We start from the raw sequence: 22,645 nt of genomic DNA on the forward strand, positions 1-22,645 counted from the left end.
ATAAAAGTAAAAGCTATTTCTAATGAACCTATTTCCTTTCCATGCAATTCATCCTTATTTCTTAATTTCATAATGTTATATAAAATACATTTTAATACTCTGAAATCCCTTATTATGAATTAAAACCTGCATTATCTCTTCATTTTATTTATTTATCATTCATCTCTTACTATGATGGAGACAAGTATACTGTAATTTTCAAAAGAGAGAGGATGGAAGAACTTAAGAAGCAACAGAGACAATAATAAAATTGCTTTGGCTGCCAAGAGACACATGAGATTACTTGTTTCAATGAGTTTATGGTAATAAAAGGTAATTTGACACTATAGATTCACAGTTAGACATAGACAGTTTCTAACAATAGTGTTTGTTAATATTATCTTTCCTTATTAACAAATGTATTATCCTCGTTTCTTCGTATAACAGAAATGTAAACTCTTCGCAATATTTTAAATACATATTTAATATGTATAATAATTAACATTAATTTTTAACTGGGAGACTCATAATCTAACTATAATAGAGAAGTACTACAATTGAAACAGTGGTTTGTTTGATTTTCTATAAATGGAATTTATCTTTGACCTGCTTAATAAGGCTTATTTATTCGACATATAAAGGGGCGCCTGGGTGGCTCAGTCGTTAAGCATCTGCCTTTGGCTCAGGTCATGATCCCAGGGTCCTGGGATCGAGTCCAGCATTGGGCTCCCTGCTCCACGGGGAGCCTGCTTCTCCCTCTCCCACTCCCCCTGCTAGTGTTCCCTCTCTCGCTGTGTCTCTCTATGTTGAATAAATAAATAAAATCTTTAAAAAAATAAATAAATAAAAATAAGGCTTATTTACATGGCAGTCTCATGAACATTATAACAGCAGTATCTCAACACAAAACATGTTTTTGTCTGTTGGGGCTGCTTTAACAAACTATCATGGACTGGGTAGCTTAAACAACAAACATTTCTCATGACTCTGAAGGTTGGGAAGTAAAAGTTCAAGGTACAGGTAGATTTGGTGTCTGGTGAGAACCCATTTCCTGGTTGGTAAATGGTTGAGTTTTTTCCCTGTAACTTCACATGGTGGAAGGGACAAGGAAGCTCTCTGGAGTCTCTCTTTTAAGGGCACTAATCTCATTCATGAGGGCTCCACCTTCAAGATTTAATCACCTTCCCAAGGCCCCACTTCCAAATACAATCACATTGGGATTAAGTTTCAACATATGAATTTTAGGAGGGCATAAACATTCATTCTATAGCACAGTAAGATTACATTGTTACAGGGCGCCTGGGTGGCTCAGTCGTTAAGCGTCTGCCTTCGGCTCAGGTCATGGTCCCGGGGTCCTGGGATAGAGCCCCGCATCGGGCTCCCTGCTCCGCGGGAAGCCTGCTTCTCCCTCTCCCACTCCCGCTGCTTGTGTTCCCTCTCTCGCTGTATCTCTCTCTGTCTAATGAATGAAATCTTTAAAAAAAAAAAAAAAAGATTACATTGTTACATGCACATGGTAGTCACTCCAGTGTCAGGGACTGTAATGTCTCCATATGGATTGAGAATGTCTTCAAAGAAAATCTTAAAAAAAAAAAAAAGAAATCTTGAAATAAGTAAGTTAAAAAAAGTATTTTATCTGTGGAAACTGAACATATCCTCCAGAGATTTGATGCCAGTGTTAATTTTCCTTGCTGGTAGCCACAAATAATCACTTCTATATTTTCCCTTGTAGCTAGCATATTGAAGAGAATCATAAAAAGCTTATAACTGATTTCATTATGGATGTATCCCAAAGCTTAAATATAAATACATCTTTTTGATAAGTAACATGTTTAAATGAATTACATTATTAACTACACAGGGTCAAGTTATATGTTTGAGTAATTTACTGTGAAAATTTCTATTTATCAAAATATAAGCTTGATAATATATATGCTGTCCTAACTAGTTAACTCTGTGTTAATTTATATGTTTCAAATTTACTATCTGTTATATCAGATTACCCCAACTTTGAAAGAAATACCCATGTGACTCAAAAGTGTGCCAACCTTTGCTTAGATTTGGTTGAATATCTAATTTAGTTCCTATTTATTATGCATATTAAATTACAAATCATGTCTTAAAGTGTTTTACACATTTGGTTGTATGTTCTTTCCCAGTTTTGCTTTAAATGTCTGAGGGAAAAATCAAGGTTAAAGAAATTTAATGTATGCTGTTAAAGACTTGAATTGCTTCTAATTATTTAAAAATAATATTAATTATTTAAAAATAATATTAATAATAATTTGCCTTAAATATCTTTTTTTAATATTTATTTATTTATTTTAGAGCGAGAAAAAGAGAGAGAGAGCAAGCTGAGCTGGAGGGGAAGAGAGGGGGAGAATCTTAAGCAGACTCCACATTGAGTGCAGAGCCTGATGCAGGGCTCGATCTCCACACTGAGATCACACCCTAAGCTGAAACCAAGAGTTGGATGCTTAACCAACTACACCACCCAGGCACCCCTCTGCCTTGAATATCTTATCCAATAGAGGCTTCACATATTCCTTTATTTACCTAATAATTTCTGTCTATCTATCTGCATTGTGTCAGGTCATTTGTTTAAGTAGTGAGGACAAACATAAAATAATATGTATTTCTAGATTTGAGAGCATTAACATAATAGGAGATTAAGTTTATAAGAAGAAAAAGAACAAGCTATTATAAAAAGAAAGTGAAAAAAAAATACACAGATAACTGCAACATCATGTTAAAATAGAAGTACCACAGAGGTTAGTAAGGAAAACCAGAGGGAACGAAAAACTACCTAGAAGAAAGGAGATGTCACTAAGACTTAAAAAGAATAGACAAAGAATAGGAAATAAAAGGAATAAATATTGGAATGGAAGAAATAAAAGTGTCATTGTATACGACATGACTGTCTTTGTAGAAAATCAAAAGGAATCAACAAAATAACTCTTTTTTTTTTTTTTAAAGATTTTATTTATTTATTTATTTGAGAGAGAGAGAGAATGAGAGACAGAGAGCATGAGAGGCAGGAGGGTCAGAGGGAGAAGCAGACTCCCTGCTGAGCAGGGAGCCCGATGCGGGACTCGATCCCGGGACTCCAGGATCATGACCTGAGCCGAAGGCAGTCGCCTAACCAACTGAGCCACCCAGGCGCCCTCAACAAAATAACTCTTGAAACTAATGGGTGATTACAGCAAGGTTGCAGGATACAAGGTTAATATACAGGTCAATCACATATATTAGCAATGAAAAATTATAATTTGAAATTAAAAGCAAAATACTATTTACATTAGTACCAAAAATAAAATATTTAGATAGAAATCTAAAACTATATGAGGGAAACTACAAAACTCTGATAAAACAAATCAGTAACTAAATAAATAGAGAGATATTTCAGGTTCAGTGATAAGAAGACTCAATAATCTTAAGCTGTTAGTTTTTCCCAAGTTGATCTATAAATTCAAGGCAATCCCAATGAAAATCCTAGTAACTTATTTTTGTAGATATCAACAAAATGATTCTATAATTTGTATGGAGAGGCAAAAGACTCAGAACAGTGAATACAACATTAAAGGAAAAGAACAAAGTCAGAGGACTAACACTACCTGACCTCAAGACTTACTATATAGCTATAGTAATCAAGAGAGTATAGTATTGGTTAAAAAATAGACAAGCGAATCAATGGAATAGGATAGAGACCCCAGAAATAGAACCACACAAATATAGTCAACTAATCTTTGAAAAATAGCAAAGGTAATTAATGGATAAAGGATAGTCTTCTCAACAAAGGGCTAAAACAATGGGACATTTATGAACAAGAAAGAAAAAAAAAGATGGAAGGAAGGAGGGAGGGAGGGAAGGAAGGAAGGAAGGAAGAAGGAAAAAGAAAGAAAGAAAAAAGAAAGGAAAGAAAGAAAGAAAGAAAAGAAAGAAGAGAGAGAGAGAGAGGGAGGGAGGGAGGGACAAACCAGGTTAAAAAAAAATTAAAATGTTTATTTTCTCATGATAGGAGTTCATTTATTTTCTTTATTTTTACTCAATTTAAATTATTTCTGCAATAATTATATATAAATTGTTCAAGAGAATAGTGAGAATTTGTTCAAAAATAACTATACTCTGAATGAACTAAGAAGTAAAATGATCCAACTTTTACTATAACCCTGGACTCAAAGTACATTTGGCTGGTAAATCTCTGTTTGCCACCAAAGTTTATAGGTAGGATTAGACAGAGACAACTTGGGAGCTCAGGTCCCTTATTACAATGAGAAATGCTAATGTCTAGCGTGTCAGGATTTCGGTTACACAATCCGTGCTAAAAGACAATTGGCAGCAAGCATTATTTTGCTTCTGTGGATCCTCATTCCAGAGTAAACACTTGCATGCATACGGTAGTGATTTCACTAGTACACTGATATTGCTTGAGATAGACAAGGTCTGATCTCACTGAGATCCCACAGAGTGAGATTCTGGGGACATAGCATTTTTTTTCTTGCCTCTTTTCAATCTACTGATCTTATTGGTAAGAAGAGAACAGCAGAATTCTATATTTATTTAAAAAACTCTGCATTTGTTATTTTCCAAGTGTTCCTTTTCCTTCTGCCTTTTAATTGAATTCACAGAGAACTCAGAAATCATGATATCCATTACAGGTTTATTCTGTTTTCCTAAAAAAAAAAAAAAAAAAAAGACTACTAAACAATTTCTTGACCTAACTGCCCTTTAGATAAAACTGAATAAATAGATATATTAAAAAAAACTAAATAAAGGGGTGCGTGGGTGGCTCAGTCGTTAAGCATCTGCCTTCGGCTCAGGTCATGATCCCAGGGTCCTGGGATCCAGCCCTGCATCGGGCTCCCTGCTCAGCAGGGAGCCTGCTTCTCCTTCTCCCACTCCCCCTGCTTGTGTTCCCTCTCTCGCTGTGTCTCTGTCTGTCAAATAAATAAATAAAGTATAGGATAAATTTGAAGCATCTTTTGGGACTTGTAAAATTAAATAGAATTATAATATCTATGATCTTGTAAAATATAATTTTTTCTATTGTCAAGATACTATGGACTGAAATATATTCCTTCTGAATTCGTATGTTGAATTCCTTATCCCCAGTGTGACCATGTTTGGAGATGGGGCTTTTAAGGGTTAATTAAGGTTAAAGGAGGTTACAGGGTTGGGTCCTAATCTGAAAGGATTAGTGGCTTTATAAGGAGAGGAAGAGCAAGAGAGATTTTTTTTTTTTTTTCCCTTTCAAGAAGGCAGCCATCTGCAAGCCAGAAAGAAGGCTCTCACCAGAGCCCAATCATTCTGGCACCCTGATTTCAGATTTCCAGCCTCCAAAACTGTGAGAAAATAAATTTCTGTAGTTTAAACCATCCAGTCTATGATATTTTGTTATGGCAGCCAGAGAAGATATTTTTACTTTTATCAGCTAAGTTGCAGAGACATGCAAAATTAAGAGACCATTTCCAAAGAGATGCAGTTTAACTTCCCATACAAACAGAAAAAAGCAAATGACAAAAGATCCTGAAGTTTCCTAGAAATTATGTGATACGTAAACATAAATAACTGTCGAAACCTACTGACTCATGCTCCTAGAACTTACTTGGACAAATTAATCTGTTCCTCAAAATTATTTAACTGGGGACTAAAAATCACAAGGCAATAAAGCATTGGTAAGTACAAAGAGTTATACATTCTAAATTCTACACAAAGATGCACGGTGGTCTGTGAGTGTAGGATGGAGTCTGAGCTGGACAGTTGTTGGAGACATTAAGTGGTTATATTGAAGGGCATGGTTTATGGTTCCATAATTAGAAATGGGAAGTAAAATGTGATTTTCAGTTTCCAATTTGTTATAAAATATTAGGATTTAAGTGAGATATTAAGAAGTTTTCTCACTGGTTAGACAGTCACTGGGTTTACCTAGTGGGAAACTGCAGGATGTTAAAAGAAAACAAGAGAATGTTCTGAAAGGGTTTTAATTTGATCTGTTTTCTTTCCATACACAGACACACACAAAAGCACATATGTATAAATTGTATAAATTTGACAAATATATGAAATATCAAAAAAGATTTGACTGAAGTAAAGTAAAATTGAGAGATCGGTGACACATGAGGTCTTTGAAAGCAAACCAGCTACTTGAGATATTTTGTAAACTTTTATCTTGGGGGAATATGTTTCCAGAGAAAATACCTTCAATACAAACATCACTTCATTTTTTTTTTCAGTGAGGATCTGATTACATAATTTCTGATGATTCAAAAAAAAAAAACCTCTATATTTGCCACATTTATTCTAAAGTATTTTCTTTGTCTCTCACGTTAGGTGGAGTACAAAAACATTTTCAGTCTGCATTTTAAAGATACAAAATATATATATTTATATAAAATGTATATAAAACTATATATATATGAATATGTATATGTAATTTTTCAAGACTTAAGGAATCCACAGGGGCTGCATTTATAATGTGATTTTTTCTTCTCACAATTTTAAAGCATCAACAAAATAACGGTTGGTATTATTGTCTCTTTCAACATTGTGATTTTTTTGTAAAGTTCAGAGAGAAAACTTTATTTTCTTATTTTTGAATTTATTGTGTTTCTTTTCTGCTGCTAAAATTTACATTCAAATATGATGATCAAGAAATAAGACACCAAATATAAAAATTATGCAGTTTCATAATTTTCTCTGTTACTTCTAATCTAGTAAAAGTAATTTTACAATTGAACACTTTTAGGCAGCATCTTTTTTACTTTCTTTGGTTTCTGCTTATTTAGGCAACAATGACTTTAGTCACAAGTCTTCACTTGAACTATGAAGGAAAGTGTGTACCATAAAGGGTCCCAAACTCAGAGGTCTATCCTACAAACTTCATTGATAACTCTTTGTGCATTGGCCACTATCCAGTTATTTGATCCAATGTTGCTATTTTGGTCTCTAGAAAGTTTTCCCTTTCTTCATCAGCCTTAATTGCATACCCAATTTTAGTTTATTATTTATTTATTTATTTATTTATTTATTTATTTATTTATTTTTGTTTTGTTTTGGTGCAAAATGGTGCTTTTATTAAAGCACAGGGACAGGACCCATGGGCAGAAAAAGCTGTTGCCTCATTCCCAATTTTAAATAATTCAAGCATTTTGGGGATGTCACAGCCAATGGAATTTCAAATAAGCTTTGGAAAAAATTTTTTTTTTCAGTTTCTTCTTTAATGGATTAACCTCAGGCATTATTTCTGGAACAGCGACATAAAAGTCTGCATGAATTTCATCATCCAAAATCCCCTGAATCGTATGAATTCCTTTTGTATGCATACCTCTGTTTTCTTCTGCTATTTTAATCTCTGATGTATTCACTGTGAATACAGTAACTTCATTGATTTCTATCACAAATGAGTATGGGAAACTAAGAACACTGGCCAATGATTCCACTTTTTATTTTTCCTCAAGTGCTATATATCCAGCGTCAGGTCAAGATAGTTACCTTGCTTTGAATTAGTGAAGTCCAGAATTTGAAATTCTTTACTTTCTTCACAGTGTATATCTGCAAAGGGTTACATGTGTTTTATTTATTTATTTATTGAAAGATTTTACCTATGAGAGAGAGAGAGAAAAGCAGGCTCCCCTCTGCATTGGGAGCCCAATGCGGGGCTCTATCCCAGGACCCTGGGATCAAGACCTGAGCTGAAGGCAGACACTTAACCAAGTGAGCCAACCAAGAGCCCCAAGGAGGTATATGCGTTTTAGATAGAGATCCTCAGGATTGTTTTCTGTATAGTTTATTTTTTCTGTCTCATCTTTTTTCTTTTCTTTTCTTTTCTTTTTTTTTTATCTGATGCTTTTGCTGTGACACCTTTTTGTGTTGTTTTGCAGGATTTGTAGCAGTAGCAAAATATCTGATGGGCACTTGAATGTTTACAGAACAAGGATAAAGAGATATCTGATAAGCCATCTTAAAAAGACTGTGCCTTTGGTGATTTATCAAGAGTCTATCAGGCATCTTAGAGCTACCATCATATTGACCATTTTGGATTATGTTGAACTATCATGACCTTTTAATCTTCAAATTTGCCAAAGCAAAGATCTCTTTACTATAGATTCTAATTTTAACAATTTTTTATATTATATGGATTCTACTATATGAAAAGTTCCAGATTAAAGATAAATCATTTTCTTTCTTTGTATTGTTGGGATATATTGAGGATGTGGCTGATTTAATGGATTTGTGCACAACGTGATCATTCAAATAATATCTATCAGAACTGACACTACATTTCTCAATACTCTAGCCATCTCTAGAAGCACATTTCTAAGGAGCTTTTGAGGTTATAAAAAAGTATTGCTAATAGTAGTTAGTTAGTGTTCTGTTAGCAACACCATGTACACATTTAAACTCTATATGATAACAGATAATAATTGGACTTCATTCTCATATTGCCATGGAATTGTGTTTTCTTTTATCTTATATGCTACATTTGCTACTATAATTCTTGAATTTCATGTTCTGAGTACATTTTGAAATGCAAGGAACAGACTAGTGTTATGACAAGAGGATGGTGAGAGTGGAGTGCACTAGAGGGGAATCTATTTGTTAAGTGGAGAGTATGTATTGCTGTAAAGTAATTTGATACCTAATGTGTTTAAAATTCAAATATATACATTTATATATCTATTACATATTTTATATATGATATATATACACATATACACATTAATACTTGTATACACATATACATATATACCTATATACATTTGGAGAACAAAACCATACAATTATTTCTGAGGGGAAAAATACTATATTCTCTTTAAAGGATTTATTGTTTTTATTTTAACTAACTGAACAGTAAAATTAAGGTTTCATTCTTTTCTCCTAATTTTATTTGAGAAACGGCTGCACAAACCCTTAAGTTAATTGTTTCTCCTCCTCTAACTCATAATGAATTTATAATGATCAGTGAAGAAAAGGTCTTTCTCTTTGTTATCTCATATAGAACAATTAAATTTTTCTTGGTTGCTCCAAATGAGTTTCAAACCTTGAGTTTTGCATTTATATGTTAAAAATCATCTTGCTTCCTACAATCATATTTTCATTTTTTTCCTCTCTCTTTTCTGTAAGGTATATACCATTGTTGTCATTTCAGAATTCAAGTTAAGTCTAATACTAACACTGATCCTAGACATAAGTGATTTGTAATATCAGCAAAACCGCCCACCATAATAATAAGAAACCAATGAGCAAGAATTCTGTGCAGTATCTCGAAGCAGCATTAACTGACTTAATAGCATACCAAGAATGCAAAATCACTTAAATTGTTCAAATAAGACTTGGTAATTTGTCTTTTCCCATTAGGCTTAATGCATTTTGATAGTTAGAATGAGGAAGAGAGAACAAACTATAATAGTCAAGGCCAACGAATAAACCTGCATTGCAGTCATTAATATCAAGCCACTGGTGACTGAGTATTCAGCACATGAATAATTATTACTCTTGGCTGAGAGGGTGGAGAACATTACTAGGGAATATTTGCATTTTAATGGCTTTCAGAAGGTTGTTGGTTTTTGGTTTTTGTTTTTTTTTACATTATTTAGTTTTCTATCTTTGTCCATAGTACTTGAAATGTTCATTGATAACCTTTTTAAAATGATTATTCTTTGTTGTTTACATGTCTATTGAGCACTATTTTTTCAATGGAGTTTTGTTTTGTTTTTTGTTTTTTAGCTATTGACAATATCAAAAGCCCAAGACAACAATTCCATGTATAAATTTAAGATCTTCATTTCCACTCTGATGAATTTCTACTTATCTGAAATATTTGAATAATTCTGTGTAAAGTCCTATAATTTTGTTTGAAGAAAAAAATCAATTAAACTCGTATTTTTAAAGCGGTCACTCGACGTGAAGATCAGTGGTGATACACTTCAAAGTATTTTAACATTAAAGCTTAGCATTTTTATAGTAGTTGTCAATTTTTTAAGATCTATTTTGAAGAATATTAAAAATTATTTTAAAAAGGGGCACCTGGGTAGTTCAGTCTGTTAACATCCCATTCTTGGTTTCAGCTGAGATCATGATCTCAAGGTCATGAGATCCAGCCTTGGGGCAGGCTCTGGGCTCAGCACCTAGTCTGCTTGATATTCTCCCTCTCCCTCCGCCCCTCCCCCCCCACTTGCGTGCAGCATTCTATCTTTTTCTCTCTCTAAAGTAAATAAATAAAATCTTTTTAAAAAGCATTTTATTTATTTATTTATTTTTAAAGATTTTATTTATTTTGACAGAGAGAGAGAGCACAAGCAGGGGGAGCGGCAGGCAGAGGGAGAGGGTAGAAGCCGGCTTTCCCTCCAGCAGGGACCCGATGTGGGGCTCAATCCCAAGACCCTAGGATCATAACCTGAGAGGAAGGCAGATGTTTAACCAACTGAGATACCCAGGCGCCCCCAAAAAAGTTATTTTAAAGAAAATATCTTTCTAAGTAAGTAAAAATTTTTTATAACTGTTGAACAATATTCTCTTATTTTAAATTATTGAAGCTGTGTGTGTATATATAGAGAGAGAGACACATTATATATAAGTCATATATAGTAACTTTATATGATTAAATGTATTTACTATCTGGCTAGGCAACTTTGTGTCTTAATGTTTTGTTCTATTTTTATACTGTAAGTTTATGATATATTAATATGAACATATACCTAGATTTTTCTTTTGCTTTAACCCTGAAATATATTAACACCTTTTAGCAAAGAACAAAGTGAAATGATCAATGCAAGATTTTACATTAAATATCTAAAGCCATGGGGTATTAATTATATGTCTTTAATTATAAACTTTGATAAAACCACATTTTAAATATGGATATTGAGGATAAGTAGAAACAATAAAATTTATAGATATTCTAAACAATAATAGGGAAAATATGAAATTGAACTCAAATAATCCTGAGTTTGATTCCCACTAAGATTATGTGTTAATCTCTGTGACATTTTCTACCATGCCTAAACTTCTAGAGACATTGTAAAAAAATATACCCATGCTATAATATCATTTACCCTAGGGGTGCCTGGGTGGCTCAGTCGGTTAAGCATCTGCCTGCAGCTTAGGTCATGATCTCAGGGTCTTGGGATGGAGCCACATGTCAGGCTCCCTGCCTACCGGGGAGCCTGCTTCTCCCTCTCTTTCTGCAGCTCCCCTTGCTCGTGCTCTCTCTGTCTCTGTCAAATAAATAAATAAAATCTTAAAAAATAAAATAAAATACTTACCTAGTATGGCACATATAGCAAGATCTCCATTTATTTTTCTGCACAGTTATAATATATGCATTATATATATTTATATATAAATTCTCTTACTAAAGCCTAATACAGGTAGCATAACTTGTATGTATGAAAAGACTAAGTCACCCCGTGTTTTTCATTATAAGTACATCAACATATATTGGGCCAACAATGTCTATATGCTCTTTCAGTTAAGGAACTGAAACAGTCTTCCATCTTTTCATAGAAGGAAAAACAAAAAGTTTATTTGTAATTATGTGAAGTACAATATTTGTTGATTACAAATAACTTGAAATAAATCAAGAGATAAAAACATTCATTATTTTTATGTTGTACCAAAAGTTTTTGTTGAATTTTCAGATAAAATACTTTTCTGTCTATCCTGGATATTATCTCATAATTTTGTATTTTATAATGCATAGAAAAATGTTTAAAAATTATTTAGGATTATTATTTAGGATTTCAGTTATCTGTAATTCCAGAAGTTTGAATGGTTTCAAGATTTTGACATAATAACAAGATTATTACCCATATCCAGTTTCAGTACTATTACTCATATTCAGGAAAGGATGAGGCAAGTGTGTTAGAAAGTAGATCCTTAACATTGAGTTTGGATTTTTCTCCCATGCCAAACCGTGAACTTTTAATGAAATTCATTAAACCAAAAAAATAGAGACTCTGACTTTTTTTCAACAGTAAGTTTTCATCTAATTAGCTCAATCACATCCCTTTTATTTTATGACCTAATGCCCTAGGAAATAATTGCTTGCAGGTGTCTATTCTCCAACTACTGTAAAATTTTTCATTTCACTATGTAATTCTTGTCACTGTAATAATATATATCAATGATATTTCTGCTACTTTTAGTCTGTCATGATTGTTTTGACATAAATCAAAACAGCTCACTCATGACCCTCTTTCATTTATTTTGCAAAATGTATCAGCCCTTGAAATAAAAACAAAACCTAGGATCTCTTTAACCATATGCTCTCTTCCCTTCCCCTCCTCTGCCTTTGTCTCTCCCTCCCTATTTTTATTCTTACATGCTTATCCAGCCAGTGTGACTTCAGAGCCCGCATGTGATCTTCACACCTGGTCCCCAGAACTACAAAATCATTGATGTGCTCTGATTAAATCCCAGGCCCTTTTCATTGAATAAACCTTGATCTCCTTTAACTGCTTATGTTCTGGCTTTTCCTGGTTTTCGCACAAAACTGTCTGCTCTGGACAGTCACAGGTGGTTCTCAGTATCTGCTCATTAACTTTGGGAATGATTGTCTGTCTTGTGCAAGAAGGCTTTGTATATGTCTTCACTCCATGGGATGTAGTGATGGTAAAAGGATTCTAAATTACTTGAGGAGGAAAAGTAACCTTTTGATTGGAGACAGAACTCCCCCACCGTGTGAGGTGCCATGACAATGCCCGTTAAATTTCTAAAGACTCCCTGAAGCATTAGGTCTTGTCACTATTGCTCATTAACTCTGTAGTCAGTGTTATATGGGTCATGGTAGATTTGCATACATTACAAATGTCACAAATCAGGAAAGTCAGATTTACTGTCCCTTTTAAGATTTGCTAGTGTTGTTTCATTGTTGAAAAACAAAGTAATAAATAGTATTTGCAACCGAAGGGCTTATGGAGAAAAAACATCATCAACTTGTAGAATCTTGATTAGTCTTTATTTCACCCTTACTTACATATGGATGCAGTGTACAAACACACACACAGACCATTTCTTCTGTGCATAATAACCTGTAGTGCAGCAGGTGGAACAATAACATAAGATTGTTTGGATGGAAACACATATTTTTATTTATTTTTCTTGACTTTTTTTCCTTATAAATCAGGTGAGAAGGGACAAAATATTTCTTCAGTCTAATTTCCATAAAATCAGCTTCCTCAGAGCCCCAAATGATATTCTCTCAAAATTATTCAATGAGATAAAATAATTATTGATTCACCAAAACAATCAGGCACAATAGCTGTACTATATTGATGTAATGTAATCATGTAATAGAGTTCGTTTCATTCACAGTGGGAAAACCATTAGGTTTGGAAAAAAAATATTTATATAAAGTGATTTATCTACAGAGATTAAGAATTTTTCTTTCTTTCATTTGTTCTCCCCCCCCCAAAAAAAAAACATGATATCAAGTAGTTAGCTGGAAGTTTCTGTATGGTATAAAGTCTAAGCCAAATTACACTTAGGAATAAAAATGTATATGGAAGAAATTGGCTGGGTTTACATGGGAAGACATTCACTAAAGCACAAATTAAATTAACTCTACCACAGAAGCATTGACACTAGAGGGAAGGAGAATGAAAAGAGAGAAAATGTGCTCATGAAATCTGGTATAGAAGTTCCTTTCTAATTTGAAAAACCAATTCACAAATATAAAACATAACAATGCTGTGCTTACTAATAATTAATTTTATAGCTCAAGCACTTAATAGTTAAAATTTTCCAATAATGGTAAGAGGAAGATAGGAATGATCAGTAACACTCATGAATCTTCTTTGGAGTTCCATGAAATCCCCAGTTGCACAACACAAGCGTAAATATAACCACACTCATCTTTGCAAGTTTACTTGCTAACATAAAATTACATCTATTTGTTTTACTCTGTATCTCAGTATTTATAAAACTTATTGTACCATAGAACAGTGAGTTTTGGTAAGGTTACTATTTTCCTGTGGAAACAAATCCTAGTATTTTAATTTTGGCCATCATATTAAAAATTAAGCAATACAGGAGCAATATTTCTTACAGCATTTTTACCTTCTGCATAAGCTATGATCTTCACTTTATATGTTTGGGATAGCGAAAATGAAATTTTAATGAATGCCATATATCTTACCTTTCTTTCTTCTTTGTACCTGCACTCAGAAAAGGCAAACTTTTGTGCAAGAGCATCCCTGAGGCGTGGGTCCATCTTGAACATCCCTTGAATTACTAAACAAATTGGGTATCCAGTAAAACTAGTCTAATATATACTTACTAGCTATAAAACAGGATTTGTAATATGTCTTTTTTTTTCCTTTTTTTGGTCTTCCAGAATTTCAGCTAAATTATTAAAGCAGACAAGAAAGGTGACAAGTTCCTCCTATATGAGAAAGAAAGAAAAAGAAGAAAGAAGAAAGAAAGAAAGAAGAAAGAAAGAAAGAAAGAAAAGAAAAAAAGAAAGAAAGGGGCGCCTGGGTGGCTCAGTTGGTTGAGCGACTGCCTTCGGCTCAGGTCATGATCCTGGAGTCCCTGGATCGAGTCCCGCGTCGGGCTCCCTGCTCAGCGGGGAGCCTGCTTCTCCCTCTGACCCTCCCCCCTCTCGTGTGCTCTCTCTCTCTCTCATTCTGTCTCCAATAAATAAATAAAAAATCTAAAAAAAAAAAAAAAAAAGAAAAAAGAAAGAAAGAAAGAAAGAGGAAGGGAGGGAGGGAGGAAGGGAAGGAGGGAGGAAGGAAGGAAGGAAGCAAGGAAGGAAGGGAGGAAGGGAGGAAGGAAGGAAGGAGGAAGGAAGGGAGGGAGGAAGGAAGGAAGGGAGGAAGGAGCCAAGCTACAACTAAGATCTTATTAAGAAGTGACCTTATTAATCCTTTATTTTTAGCCTTTATGGAAAAAAAGCTAAACATCTACTAAGATCAAGGATTATATGAAGAATGCTCTCATGTTTGGCCCTTGAAGCATATTTTGGAGATATCAGCAAGAAAACAGAAAAAACATTATCTCTTTACCTATCTGGAAGCTGCTGAGTTAAACATGACATGCGTTGTCTGTTCTGTTCTATGAACTTAGCAGGGCACTCAAGATCTTCAGGAAACCATCAAGATTCTTTAGAAATTTGGGAGACTAGAGACTAGTGTCCGCTTTTCACCTGCTTCTCCAAAGAACTCACAACAAAGGACTCAAATGTTGAGTCTATTCCCTGATGGAGATGTGTGACAGCTTGGATAACACACAACCACCTGAGTGAAAGGATATTTTCCTTTCCTCTACTGCACCATCTCTCTCAGACCCTGGGCTGTCCACAGGCAGCCATTTAGGAAGGAGAGGGAGTAGAGCAAATGTGAGCAGTGACCATACCTCCTTGAAACCTTATCCTCCAAGTCATGTGCCAGGCCTGACCTGCAGAATGGGGGAAACTTACAACTGAATATGAGCTTAAAGTTCTGATGTAGACTGGACTGATCTTTCAAATACCTGAACATAAAACTGATCTTAATAAGCAAAAAAATGGATACGGGGGAAGGGAGAAAACAAGAAAAAGATTAATCAGATATCTGCAATTTTCTAATTTCAATTAGAAATCCAAAATTTACTGAGAGAATTTATACAAGAAAAAAATAAAATGGTACTGATGATTTTTGTGCCTCTAAAACATAGGTTATGAATTAACTTTAACATGTGCTGAAATGTAATAGTTGACAAAAATTTATGGTCTTAATCAACACTGGGACTCAAATTGTACTTTAGTTTGGGAATATTCATAATTTTTAAAAAAGGTATCCTCTTTAATCCAAGGGGAGTTACCAAAGATAAAATAGAGGAAAGCAAATGTACTTCACTCTTGGCCATCAGAACTATTGCCTTACTCAGATTCCCCATAGTCATAGTGCTTATTGCCTTAAAATATTCCATCATAGTCATAGACACTCTATTCAACAAGCAGAAATTTAAATAGTCATATAAAGTAACTAAATAGTAATAAATTAAATTACATTTAAATTGGTTTTTTAACCTTACAACCCACTTGACAAAATAAGACCCCATGGACTTTACCTATCTCCACCAGTTAAAATAGTTAATACAAATTAATATAAATTAAAACAAGACCTCCAAGGATTCAACCCAATTATACAAGGTCTATTTAGATAAGGGGTGATTAACCCATTGTTTCTTTACTTAGCCTAATTTCTCCTGTTCTTAAACCTGGAAAGAATAAATGGTGCTTCATGATAGATTGGCCCTCATACTCAATATTATTGAAATTAAAGACTCCATTCAATAATGAACTGGTAAATAATTTGCAGTCAAAGATTTGGTTAATATATTCTGTTCAGGGCCTATTATAATAGGCTTTCAACTACAGTTTGCTTTCATCTTCAAAAAGATACAATATACTTTATCTGACAACTTACGGGATATAACAGCCTTTCCATCACACACAATATTTGCATACAAGATCTTAACCATATCTAGCTTTCTCTAGGAACACAAATATATCATCACAGCAATGACATCTTTCTATAAGTAGGTTTATTTGACATACAGATCAAGGACATGCAAATACTCACAAAGGATCTCTAGAAAAGAATGAACCATTGCCCCAGATAAAGACCACTGCTTCAGTAAAATTTCTGTATGTTATTTGGTCAGTTAAAGGCACTTAACCCCTGACCATTGTCAAGAAACAGCTATTGAACATTTCAGCATCTATAATATTAACATGAACATTAATATTAATATTTTAAGCCTTTGGGGGTTCTGAAAGAAACATATTTCCAGTTTAAATATTTTCCTAAGCCTAGAAATGCTATTATTCATAAATTGACCCAATTTGAATGCCCTCCTTTCCATTAAAATAGTCTAGAGTCTGTCCAAATTTTAATACAACAGATACTCCAATTAGTGTCTCCAAGAAACTCTTTTACTTGGCATGGTATAGGAACCTCTTTTCATGTCACCTAGATTCTTTGGACCACCTATGGTAGCTATAAATTTCTCATAATCTTCTGATGCAAGCAACTGCCATTCTTGGCTGCATGTTACCTGACATGAGAGAAGCAATTGCTAGATACATACATGGATCTTATTGAAATTGATACTTTCACAGGCACTGAACTTGGGACCTTTATATCCTGCTGCCCGTTGTGAATTAGGTTAGGAAGAAGCATTCCATAAGGTATGGCCACTTGGTAAATGAAAATAGTACCAAAAGAAAGTCCTGATCCTGGACCTCCTGGCATATCTCAAATGCAGGAGGAGGTGGCCTCCTCATCCTCAGTCCCTTGCCAGTTGTCATGAGGCTGAATGAAGTCATCTCTCTACCAAATCCCTTAGCTACATGAGAGTCCATTGGTATCAACTGACCACATATCAAAGAAAATTCATACACTTTATGAATGGCAGCACCACTATTACAAGTTCTAGAACCTACAGGGGAGTTTTTGTCTTCTGCTCCTTAACCATGGCATTTCTCATCAAGGACAAGAATTATGAGTCAACACAATTAGCCAAAATTTGGGTAGCAATTCTTGACAATGGATGCCCTGACCAACAACAGCCCCATCTGCCCACTTTTGTAGACCTTGCACCAATTCCAGTGGCATGGTCATCTGGTCTGGCCAATCACCAAAACAAGAATTCCTTTTCCAAGGTTGCCTCATCGAAGATAAAGAACACTAAGAATGTCTTCCTTCACAGATACCCAAAATTAAAAGCACAATACAAGTCTCATTAAGACACTTATACCTTTTGTCGTTTAAGATATCATTGACAGTAACCAAAGCACATATTTCACGTCTCAAGAGCTGAGCTCTTGAACAAGGCATTCAGTGGAACTTTCACTTCAATTATTGGCCGCAGCCTACCAGCCTCGAAAAGTGCCAGCCATATGTTTTATTTAAATAAAATTTAATTAAATGAAACACGGTACATTTCAGCCACCAGTCAAACATCAGGGGTGAATTGGAGTAAAGTGGTTACCTTTTTGATGTTTGACTGCTAACAGCTTTCAAGACCCACCTCTCCTTTTTCCCCCTCTTCTTCACCTGTTAGCAAACAAAAAATAAAACCCAACTGATTCTTTCTCTGGCACTGGCAAGAAGTTCAAATCATGTAGGCTGCTGGCCCATACAGTAACCCTCCCTCTGACCTACCCCCTAATCATAATAAACTAAAACCCTTCTTTGCTCTTTTCTTTTTCAAATAATTTTCAGACATGCATGGAGGCCTCCCCTAGATAACCTCATTATATGAGGAATAAAACTTTCAATATTGTCTTGGTATGTGTGTGTATGTATAGCATACACATTTTGTATACAATATAAATATAATATATATTTATATATATATGGAAAATACACTATATGGAAAATGTATTTTTTTAAATGTGATTAAAGTTAACAAATGCAAAGGAGTGGCTACATAGGCAGTAGGGGTTGTATATTACCAGGAAGGGAAATACAGAAAATATTCAAGAGATTGGAAATGTATTTCTTAAGCTGGGTGGTGGTCACATTAATAACCATTACTTTTTCTCAAATTTTTCTAATTAATTTGAATGTTTGTAGTCAACAGTAGAGTACATACAGGATAATATGATCAATATTCTAGTTATTGAAAAAGTGAAAATGAAAAATTTAATTTGAAACAAAGACAGATTTCAGGTATTGGAAAGGAAATTTGAAATGTTTTAAAAATTTGTAATTGTACATAAAGAATATCCACAGTAATAAAAATAAGATAATATCTAATGGATAATTATAATTGGAATTTGAACTATTCCTTATCTACTTATCGCATGGTAATATTATTTTCAACACTGAAAAAAAAATTTTTAAAGATTTATTTATTTATTTTAGAGAGAGAGAAGAGTGTGTGTGTGTGCATAGGGAGAGGGCCAGAGGGAGAGAATCTTCAAACAGACTCCCCATTGAGCGCCAAGCCTGACGGGCTGGATCCCATCACCCATGAGATCATGACCTGAGCTGCAACCAAGAGTCAGATGCTTAACCTACTGAGCCACCCAGGCACTCCTTCAACACTGAAAAAATGTAAACGTTAAGTCAAAATAAAGTATTTTTGTGTGACTCAGGAAAAAAAAATAATAAAGCACTAATGGTGTACTTTTCAATGTGCTTAATGCAGATTATAATTTTTATATATTATACAATTATGATTGAATGTCACTAACATATTCTGGATTTAATATCTTCAAGTATTAGATTTAAAGTCAGAGTTCATAGGTAATATCTTTGCCATGTTAAATAATTTCTATGACCCTCCATTTCTTCATCCATAAAACAAGGATAACACAAACCTTTGAAAAGGTTTGCTATAAGGAACAAAAGATAATAAAAGTGAAAATGACTTTCACAGTGTCTGACTTACATATGGTATTCAATAAATTTTTGGCATGATTTAAGAATGCTATTAAAAATAGAAAATATTTAAAAAATATGTGTGTGCTTCAGTGCTCCCTAATGAAATATCCTAGAAATGGGTCCTGCCTCATAAACACTGCTGTGAATTTAGACTATTAATTAAATAGCCACAAGTTTAGGACTAACCAGAAGGGGCAGCATGATGAATTTGCTGAGATGGGAATCAGTGAACTCTTAGGAATGAATAATATAAGGATTTTAATATTCATGTAGGTCTCAGGAACAAAATTTATTTATGGGGGTGGGAGGAGCAACAAAAGATTAGCTCCTAGTTATGATGAAATTTATTCAAATTGCCCTATTAGTATTAAAGACTGAACTCATGTCAGACTTCCTGACACCTTGACTTGATTCCATGTCATCTCTGATTCATATTTGGATCACACTACTCCTACCCTTAAATTTTTTTATGTATCTGCCTTTCTACCTCGATTCGTATTGTCTACCTGATTTCTGTAAACAGATTAAGATCTTAGGCAGAAAAGAGTGGAAATTCTAAGTCTCCCTAGGGCAGAGGTCACCTCCAGCTTCTGAGGAAAGATGACCAGGTGGTCAAACAGAATGAGGTCTGTGGGGTCTGCCATAGTGAGAAACAGCAGCTCTATTGCACAGCCCGTAAGGAGATCATTGTTGCTCTGGGGTGGATGGCCCTGCTAGTTGCTGCCTAATCTAGATACATTTAAAATCGAACTCCAATGTTTTTTGAGGCCCACTGGTAAATGCTTCCACTGAATAGGCTTACAGAGATGCTACCTGATGTATGTTGATCTCCATTCCTATCCTCACCTCTATCCTGGCATAAGAAATTTGGGCATTGTGAAAGACAGAAGAGAGGTTATTTGTAGCTTCATGTAAGACTTTACCTTTATTCCCTAAGGCCCTGCTTAAAACCTTTTTTATAATTTCTGTCCCTGTAGTTTAGCCACAATTCCCAAATGGAATTTTTAAAGTGTCTAACAAGGAATGTGATTTGGAAGGCTATGGGAAAAACAATTGACTATAGTTTAATTCTGCAAAAGAGAAAACTACAGGTGTTATAGAAACTCATCTATTCTCTCTCTCTCTTCATTCATCCAACCATTTCTCCATCTATCCATCTCTTTAGCTCTCCATCTTTCTATCTGCTTAGATGATGCTAATATATTATTTAGTCTATTTTCAGTTCTATTAGTAAAAAGAAATAGGAAGAGACCTCACTCATTTAGAATAGATAAAATTAACTATAGATAAAAAAAGACATTCATAAATGCTTTCAGTTAAAAAGAACTAATAAATTGCTTCCCTTTAGAAAGTTGCTAACATATCATTCTAAGAAAATTTCTCTGAAAATGTAAGATCCTTACAAATTCTTTCAGGGAAGTTCTCATTGTTGTGAGAGAGATTATTAGTAAACTGATACAAAGAGGGAAACAGCCTAATGCATCTAAAAATGGCAGCCATACATACTTTCAGTTTCTTCTTTTTGTGTACTAAATGAGTATTTTTTTCTTAGATGGAAATAATATTATTAAATCCTGGAATTGGCCTCTGGAAAATCGGCCTCTGAAATTTCACATTAATTTTTTATCTAACTAGACATTTTTAAATGTTTCATATATTACTAGTATTATTAATTCATGTTTTTCAATAAAGTTGAATATACAATGCAATATATTAATATATTATCATTGCTTTAAATATCTATAATTGACAATTGTCATTGGTTTAAATATCTATAATTGATAATGGTAAAGGAAATACTGGTAATTATTTCAGATCTTGACACACCAAAATATATAGTTTATTTAGGTACCTAATATTTTTGTATCAAAATGTAGTTAATAAAACATAATTTGAAGACTTTAAAATATTTTTTTCAAAAGCATAAAATCTAACAGAAGATCCAGGTTTTGATGATGTCATTAGACAATGCAAAATTAAGGTTTTTGGTGACTGGTGAGTAGTAAAATTAGAGCCCATGAGCATGGCTGACTCTAGAAAAATATCTTTTCTCTGCTCATAACTAGTGAATTGGCTTGAAAAAACATTTCTAGAATGATGTAAAAATGGAGGAGGAGTAAGACACCATATTTCAACTGGTCCCCGGAATTGAGCTGGATATCTACCAGACCACTCTGAGCACACACAAAACCAGCCTGAGCTGTAAGAAGATCTGGATCTCTACAAACAGCATATCGCAGGTGGTTGGTTTTGAGGTACGAAGCGGGGAGCAGTGATTTCACGGGCAGATGTCAGAGGATAAATGGCAGCAGGAGGGTGCCTGGCCGTGAGGATCCTACACCACCGGTGAACGACAGCCTCACTCACTGGGGACGAGCACAGACTCGCAGACCGGTAGCGGCAGGGAAAGGACTTTAGGGCAGCCCCCGGGGTAGAAAACCAGAGTGGCGGGTCGTGCCTGCGAACTGCAGCCCCCGGGGTGGGAACCTGGAGTGGCAGGGTCACGCCTGTGAACTGGGAGCGGCTGGCAGTTTTAGAAGCACAAACGGCAGAGACGTGCCCTGACCAGGAGGCAGGACTGGGGGCGCTGTGGAGGGGTGCACAACTCAGGCCACTGCAGTTTATAGCAGCACAGACAGAAACGGAGACAGTGTGGCCTGGAGAGCTCACTGAAGAACAGAATGTGGTCTCTCTGCTCTGAAGCAGAGGGTTGGAAATGGTCTCTTCTGCTCTGACTAATGGAAGAAACCCGGAAAGCCGCCAGGGAAAGCTGCCAGAGAACAAAAAACCCAAAACCTGATTCCCAATGAGCCCATCCCCCGCCACAGGGGGGCAGGGCAACTCCGCCCAAACAGGGTTGCCTGAGTAACAGTGTGGCAGGCCCCTCCCATAGAAGACAGGCTAGGAAAACAAGAGGCCAGCAACCCTAAGGTCCCAAGAAAACAGGTGCATCTTGCTTGGGTTCTGGTCAATAATTTGGACTCTATACATTCTCTCAAACACCCATCAACAGAATGACTAAGAGGAGGAGCCCCCAAAATAGAAAAGACTCAAAGATTATGACTTATGCTGCAGATTTACAAATGGATGCAGATATAACCAAGATGTCGGAGATGGAATTCAGGCTAGCAATTGTGAAGACAATGGCTAGAATGGAGAAATCAATTAATGGCAACACAGAGTCTCTAAGGGCAGAAATGAAAGGTGAATTGGCAGAACTTAAAAATGCTATCAATGAGATCCAATCCAATCTAGATAATCTAACAGCTAGGGTAACTGAGGCAGAA

General features: G+C 34.9%; 1 pseudogene; it reads right to left on the reverse strand.

The window, feature by feature from the left end:
* Positions 1-6,720: 6,720 nt before the first annotated feature.
* LOC102747277 (large ribosomal subunit protein uL1m-like) overlaps positions 6,721-22,645 on the reverse strand; it is a 132,305-nt pseudogene continuing 116,380 nt past the window's right edge.

Source organism: Leptonychotes weddellii, chromosome 1 (assembly GCF_054177405.1).
Source record: "Leptonychotes weddellii isolate Sample4059 chromosome 1, ASM5417740v2, whole genome shotgun sequence".
Taxonomy (NCBI): domain Eukaryota; kingdom Metazoa; phylum Chordata; class Mammalia; order Carnivora; family Phocidae; genus Leptonychotes; species Leptonychotes weddellii.